The following is a 7,928-nucleotide window of genomic DNA, read 5'->3' on the forward strand; positions in this document are numbered from 1 at the left end:
GAAAGAAAGAAAGAAAGAAAGAAAGAAAGAAAGAAAGAAAGAAAGAAAGAAAGAAAGAAAGAAAGAAGAGTGAGCGAGCATAAATGACAAAATTTAGATAAAGGTAACCAGAGGTTTAAAAAAAAAGGATAAACCAGATAGGAAGTAATACTAGGAATAATAACATAGACTCACCTGCTTACAAATGCCTTAACTATTAAGATACTAGGAAATGACTTTGTCAGCCACTTTGTGTTGATATCCTAGAAAGCTTAAGTCAACCAACTTTCTTAAAAAGTACTTTCCTAACAGTGACTCCAGAAAAAAATAGAAAACCTAAATAATTCCTTAATCAGTAAAAGCATTGCATTACATATTTATCAACTTCACATGAGAAAAGCCCAGGTCCGCTAGGTTTTTATAGGAAACCTAACAAACACTGGAGAAATAAACTTTTCTGATTTACTAAAATGTATAGGAAAGGAAAAACCAGGAGTCTTCTCTAATTCACTTCATGGAATAGTACTAACTTGATTTTAATGGCAAAAATAAGAATATTAAAACCATCTTTCTAGGTCTTAGATGCATATTAACAATCTGTATTCCAGAAATACATGGATTCCCTCATCCATCAGCTGCTGGAGGAAGGTGTGAACTTCTCTGTCAGGGTTCCCATTGCTTTTTGTGGTATGAGGTCACGTGGCAGACATCATGGTGCCACACAGAAACCGAGTCCAAGCAAGGAAAAGGGTGCACTAAGCTGGGATCATGTCCTGGAGATGCTGAAGAGCCTCACTTGCCCCTTTATGAGTCCCATGTTGTTTTTTTCTCTCAAACATTTTTTCAAATGATATCATTCATTGGGAAAGCAGCTGTAAGTTATGAAAGAATGAGTTTCAGTCTGCATCAATACCAATATCAAAAGCTAAATGTTAAATAAAGGCGAAGTCCTCTATGCTCATTGTGAAAGTATAAAACTCCAGTGCCCTAAGGCGCGCGCGCGCACACACACACACACACACACACACACACACACAGTTAATCTCAAAAAGACCAAAGTCCACCCAGAACTTTTAAGTTCTTCAGTTAACCACAATAGGCAGTCATAGGAACAAGGCTGCCTTTCATACTAGAACAACAGAGATGGGCCCTCCCTCCTTAATTGTTCATCTTTTCAGTGGAAATTGCTCAGGAAACAGGGAGACCCAGCGCCGCACTCTCACTCCCAACCCACACACACATCAAGATCAAATTTTTTCACAATCTCTAAGAACTTCCTAAGGAAGGAATACAGAGAAGATGCCTTCCTACTTAGGTTCTTAGAAAAAAGCCCTTTCCGGGCCCCACCCCGGAGCTTGGCTACAACTGTCTTAACCCGTCTCCTGCAGTGTACTCATGTAGCAGACTGTATGGAGTGATGGGTTAAGCAAAACTGGATTCAAACACTGTTCCATAGGTAAACTAATCAATTGCTCAGGGCATCAGTGGGGAAACAATGTGGCTAATAAAATATATTGTATTGCTCAAATATTACAAATAGCCATTGGAAGCCTCGCTCTTGGGCCATGTCTCCTGGAAACTGTCTTAGTCACATTCTCATCACTGAAACAAAATACCTGATATCCACAGCTTGAAGAGGAGAGGTTTATTTTAGCTCAGATTTTCAGGTAGCTGGCTCCAAGGAGGAGGCATCATTGGAAGGACTGCCTAGGGGAAAGCTGGCATCATGGCGAAAAGTAGAGAAATAAGGGAGGAGTAGGAGAGAGGGAGGGAGGGACAGACAGACAGACAGACAGACAGACAGACAGACAGACAGACAGACTCTTCAGGTTACAGTCTCAGTGACTGACCTCTAACCAGGCCCTACCTCCTAAGAGCACACTCAACTGCTGGACTCATTAGTGAATGACTCCACTGGTGAGTCCAGTGTCTCCATGATCCAAACACCTTCTAAAAACCTCACCTCTCAACACATTATGCTTCTGTGGAGACTAAACTATAACAGATCTAAATTATAACAGAAACCAAGTTTCCAGACTGTAATAAGCCTAAGCCACATGGAGAAAGAGACATGAATATGTGAAGATGACAGCCCTACTGAACTCCTAGCTGACAGCTAGCACCGACTGTCATTCCTATCAGTAGGTTTTCTTGGATTTGTCATCCAGCTGATCCTTTAGATGACTGCATCCCAGTTGATGTTTGTTGGAACCACAGTGAAAACACCAAATGTACCCATAGAATCTGGCTAAATAACATAAACTGTTAAATCATTATGTTTGGGGGTGGCTTATTTTGTAGCAGTAGGTAACAAGAGATCTCACCAATGCTGATATTTTCACTGGCCACTGACGCTGTGGATGACCATAGTGGAAGCTCTCTATGACCAACTGCTGCTTGTAGAATCTGCCCTGCCAGCCCCGTATTCAATAGGGTTCCTTCTTGGTACTGGTCCTTGCCAGGATTGTCAGAGCCCTTTGACGAAGATTATAGCATTAGTTCAACTCCATCTCCAACACTTTTTACATCAAGAACTTCAAGGTATCTATGATGTGAGAATGAAACAAAGTTATGTTGATGTGAGAAGTAAATAGAACAACTCAAAGAGAACAGAACACAAGGAAATCTAAGGTCTTCCAGGAACCCAAAGGGAGGGGCTATTCTCTGTTTCACATCCATGTGCATTTCCAAGCTCTCCTCCTGCAGATCCAGATACTCATAATGACTCAAAACTCAGACAGCCTAAGTTGATTCAGATAGTCAACTAATAGCTGATGTGTGCCTTCGGCCTCAAGTGCGCCTGATGTTACTACATTCAAGAGGCATCTGAGAATCTGCATTGATTTCCTTTATTTCACAAGCTCGGAAAAACTCAAGTCTAAAGACAGCCATATGGCTAGACAGAGTCCCTGAAAGTTGCTGAAAAGGCCCTGATGGATCTGGCTGCAGTTCAGCAACCTGAGACTCCTACTGCTCAGAACACTGGAGGGCCAGAGGAGCCGGCCCCTAGGAAACTAAATGCCACTGTACCTTTACTCAAGTGAATCTTCCTTGTTTGTGCATTCTGTGCATCTACTCTATAAACACTAAAGACAATGTATCTTGTATATGATTTTAGTATTGCCTTATTTCTCTGCTCTATTCACTTTTCAAATGTTTTCATTTTTTCAGCTTTATTTTATAAATATCTCCAAGTATTCTCATCTACTTCACATGATTGTCACTTCTAAAGATGAACCAGCATTTCACTGTGCTAACTGTTCAATAGGTTGAAACAAGCTTGGCAGTATTCCTTAGTAGCAATGTTAAAAAAATCTGAAGCTTCTCACTTTAAAAAGCTATAAATTTTTACTCCAAATAATAAATGCACACAGTTTAAAATTCAAATGATCTAAATCTTATAACAAAATGCTCTCATTTCCTCTTTTTCATTTATTCTACCCTTTAAAAAGTCTGTTTTAGCTAACATTTCTCCACTCACACATTGGCATATTTCTAAATGATTTGAGCACAACAATAATACATGTTCAATTCATTAGTACCAGACAGTATCCATTGATTTTCTATTGTTAAAGTGAAACTAGCTCTTCATAGTTAATTGCATCAAGGTAGCTATTCATTTCCTTCTCGGCAGTATCTTTTTAGAAAGCTCCATTCTCCTATCTAGACCAGTCGTACTCCAGTTCATCTGTATAACCATCATCCTGTTCAGTCCTTTCCTGTCAGCCTCAAATTCCTCTTTCAGAGTTCTCCCAAGAAACAGAAGCTACAAGTGAGTCAGGGGCTTGTGAATGCTGAGAGAGACGGAGACAGAGCCACAGAAGTGAAGACAGACAGAGAGACAGACAGGAAGACAGAGAAACAGAGAGGACTTAAAAGAATTACCTCACACAGCTGTGGAACCTGAGTCATCCAAATCAGCAGGCTGAAGACCCAGGGAAGAATTGACATGGTAGTCTTGTTTTTTGTTGTTTTGTATTGCATTTAAGACAGGGTCTACAGGGTCTCACTGCATAGATCAGACTCGTAGTGATCCTCCTGTTTATAGCCTCTGAAGTACTGGGATTACAGGCACGAGTCACTACGCCCAGTCTCAATCATCTCAGTAAACCCCTGGGGCAGGGCCACCACAGCAGGCCTGGGAATTGAACTCCTAGCCCCTGCTTCTGCCTAAGCAGATGCTTTAATTCTCTGAGCTATTTGGCCAGCCCTAAAATTGGAGAAGAGTTTTGTGGGTTTTGTTTTTGTTTTTGTTTTTGGCTAGCTCAGGCTGCCTCAAGGGCTAGTCTGGCGAAACTTGAGGAGCTGGGAATTGAACTGCTGTCCTTTGCGCCTGACTGCGTTTGCCCAAGCGGCGCTTTAAACAACTGAGCTATTGGGCAAGCCCCCTGATATTGTAGTCTTGAGTGCCAATGCAGCTTGGTTGGAGCCAGGCAGAAATTCTACTTCTTTGATAGTCTCCAGTGTCTTCTCTCTTTTTTTTAATGTATTTAATATACGGTCTACAGGGTCTCACTACACAGATCAGACTTGTAATGATCCTCCTATTTTCAGCCTCCCAAGAGCTGGGATCACCAGTGTCTTCTCTTAAGGCCTTCAAATGAATAAATGCGACTCACCCACATTATCAAAGGTAATCTGCTTTATTGGTTACATCTATGTGACTTGATTTTTCCCTCTAGAATCTTATAAAATAGCTCTTTCCCAAGTGTTCTGAATTTTAAGCATAAACCCAGATAGGTCTATTTTTAGCTCACATTTAGAGACTCAGAAGACCCTTTCAAACTAAAAACTTATATAGTCTTCATCTTAAGAAACTTTGTTATGAAATCTCCCTTTATTTTTCTGTCCTTTTGTGATTGTGATATTCAGATGTTAGGCCTCCTATATGTGTTCATTATTTCACTTGTGTCTTCTGCTTGTCTTTTCCATTGATTTCTTTTTTCTACTCTGCTTTCCAAAAAGTCTTTGAGCTTGTATTACAATTATTCTGTTGAGTTTTTTTCAATGTTACTATTGGGCTCTAATTTCTAAGAGTTCTTTTTTCTCTCTGGATTTTTTTTTCTAGCATCTTCTTCTTCCTTTATAGATGTAATTTTTTTAACCCTCTGACAATAGCAATTGGAGAATTTCCTCTTCCAAAATAACCTCTGTTACCTCTCAGTGTACGCTTATGTGCTTTCACGTATGTGCTTTTGTCTCCAGATTTTGTAACAGTCCTTCCGTAAACATATGGTATAAAGAGGACCAAAAACTACAGTGAAGATTTAAATTAAAAAGTTTATTACAGTAAAAGACATATCACCTTCATTTTCCCTTAAACTAATATCCCTTGCTTCAAATACACCTCGCACTGCATTCTTGCTACTTTCTGAAGCAGTCTTCTTTCCTGAGTATCTTTAGTTGCGTTGCTGTGCCTTCCTCAGGGCCCTAAATCAGTTCAATACATTTACCTCTCATGGCTATTTTGAACTTAGGGAAGAGCCAAAAGTCACATTCAGGTGGATAAGGACCCGCTGTAATGTTTTTCACAAGCCTGTTTGTCCATTGGACATCACTCAGCAGTAACATTCACCACATTAGTAATCACAACTTGTAAAGACACTCACAAAAGAAAAATTCAAGAATTGCTTCAAAAAGTGACCCCAAAAATGAGACTAGTGAATTTGAATAGAGGAGGAGTATTCCAAGAGATATTAATTGCAATGTGTCTTTCATAGTAACAATTTTTTAATGTAAACATTCACTGTGTATTTCAATTACACCTCATAGTTCTTGCTTATCAACAGCTTGAAACTGTTGGTAAAGCCTGTCTTCTTTATACTTCACTACAGAATAATTGGGCAGGCAGTTTCAAGGAAGTCCTGATGCTAGTATCCTTAAGATTTCCTTGCCAAGTTCAAATTTTCCCAGTAGAATTCATTCCAGTCTGCTACCTGGAAGGTAAAGTTGGGATGGTTCTCAGCTCAAGTGGGTTGTACAACAAATTAAGCAGGATCTCTCTCTGGGCTGATATGGACTGATAAATGCAATGTGCTCATTTATTGCAGAACTCTGGATTAGCCAGAATCTGGCTGGGCCCAATGTTGAATGAGTTTTTAATCTCTGTGTTTGAGGTGGTTGTTAAGAGGGCTTTGAGCTGGGGTTTTGTACTGCTCTTAACTGAATCAAGAAATATATTGGACTGAATTTATTTTTAAGCCAAACTTGGCCATGCTTCTATGGGGGTTTTAATGTGATGAAGACAACAAAGCTTTAACTGTTTCTCTGCTGAAGGTGAAGAGAGTCTGGTTGATGAGATGCTATCAGGGCATCTTACTCAGATTATGGTTCTAGGCTTGGCTTTATTACAGTTGCCTTTGTTTTCCTGTCATCCAAAATCATTACTCAGCTGTTTTAGATTCTTCAGAAACTTTGTTATTCCAGATGATAAATTGGTTTTGGAAATACATTCATGACATTTTACAGATGTTGGTCCAGAGGACTAGTGAAACCTCCAAGAACCTACAAACTTGACTGACATAAATTTAATGGGTTGTCAGGATGATAGCTTGGCATTATAAGTGCCTGCCTGTTAAGGGCAAGGTTGTGAGTTTGATCCCTAGTACAAAAAGTAGTAGTAGTAGTAGTAGTAGTAGTAGTAGTAGTAGTAGTAGTAATAAATAATAATAATAAATTTAGTGAGCATTATAAAAGCTGTCCATTTTGTAGCAATTATTTCTTTTTTTGGTGGGGGAAGGGCCTACAGGGTGTTCAGGGTCTCACTACTAGATCGGACTCGTGCCCATTTACAGCCTTCCAAGTGCTGGATTTACAGGCACGCGCCACCACACCCAGTCTCAATTGCCATCTCAGCATGCCCTGGGGGCAGGGCCAGACCTGTAGGCACAAGGATCGAACCCCTGGCCAGCCACTGCACCTGCTTGCAGGTGCTTTAATCCGCTGAGCTATTTGGCTGGCCTTTTTTTTTTTTCTTTCTTTCTTTCTTTAGACATAGCAATTATTTCTAAGGGGGAAGAGATCCCAGTTGTTCTTGGATAGTCTGTGTTATCTAGATCATTGCCAGGCATCATCAAACATAGCCGTTTCAGTGGGATTCTTGAAAGGTTGGACAGCACTTATCAGAGCACAGCGTTGTGTTTGACAGCTTGCTGAAAAGGGCTGGGTCACAGTGTCAGAGATGATGGGGGCAAAAGAGTGAATCTCTAGGAGACCGACAGATAGACAGGTCATATTTAGTAACTGTCCTTTCTGAGAAGGAAGCCTTGCACATTCAGGCACAGGGATTTGAGCAAAAGCTTTGGCACGACAGCTTTCTGGAAGACAAGGAACTTGAAGTGCTTGACATCCTTAAAGATTTAAGAATTTTTCTTGCAGTAAACAGATCATTCAAACGCTAACAAGTTACACATTTGTGGATGTCATCTCACACCCCTCATATTCCTGCACTGTAATTCTTCTTGGTGACCCAGGGACACTTTTAACTCATTGGTGAGATTTCCTCGTGGCTTCTCCTCCTGACTTCCTCAGTATGTGGCACTGTTGACCACTTCCTCCTCTAAGAAACTCTTCCCTGCCTTAGCTTCAACATGCATGGTTAATTTTCTCCTGAATGTTTTCCACCCTAGAAACATCAATCCATATTCTGGAAACACTGTGCACCTTGTTTTTCCCAACTTAAGTTTAAGAAGCAGAGAAGTCCCTTCCAAACCCCATATATCTCTTCAAATCTTTAAAAGGCTATCAAATCTCTTCTAGAACACGGTGTTTTTCAGCAGGCATTAGCAACCAAGACGCTCCAAGTCCCATCAGAACAATGAGAGGTTCCTCAAGAGGATGGTAACATTTAAGCAGGAAGATTTGGACAGGTTATAGTATTTAAACCTTCCCCTGGGGCTGGAGAGATGGCTCAGTGGTCTAAGGCACCTACTTAGAACAAGCTTGGCAAA

Source organism: Octodon degus, unplaced genomic scaffold (assembly GCF_000260255.1).
Source record: "Octodon degus isolate 3935 unplaced genomic scaffold, OctDeg1.0 scaffold00058, whole genome shotgun sequence".
NCBI classification, from domain to species: domain Eukaryota; kingdom Metazoa; phylum Chordata; class Mammalia; order Rodentia; family Octodontidae; genus Octodon; species Octodon degus.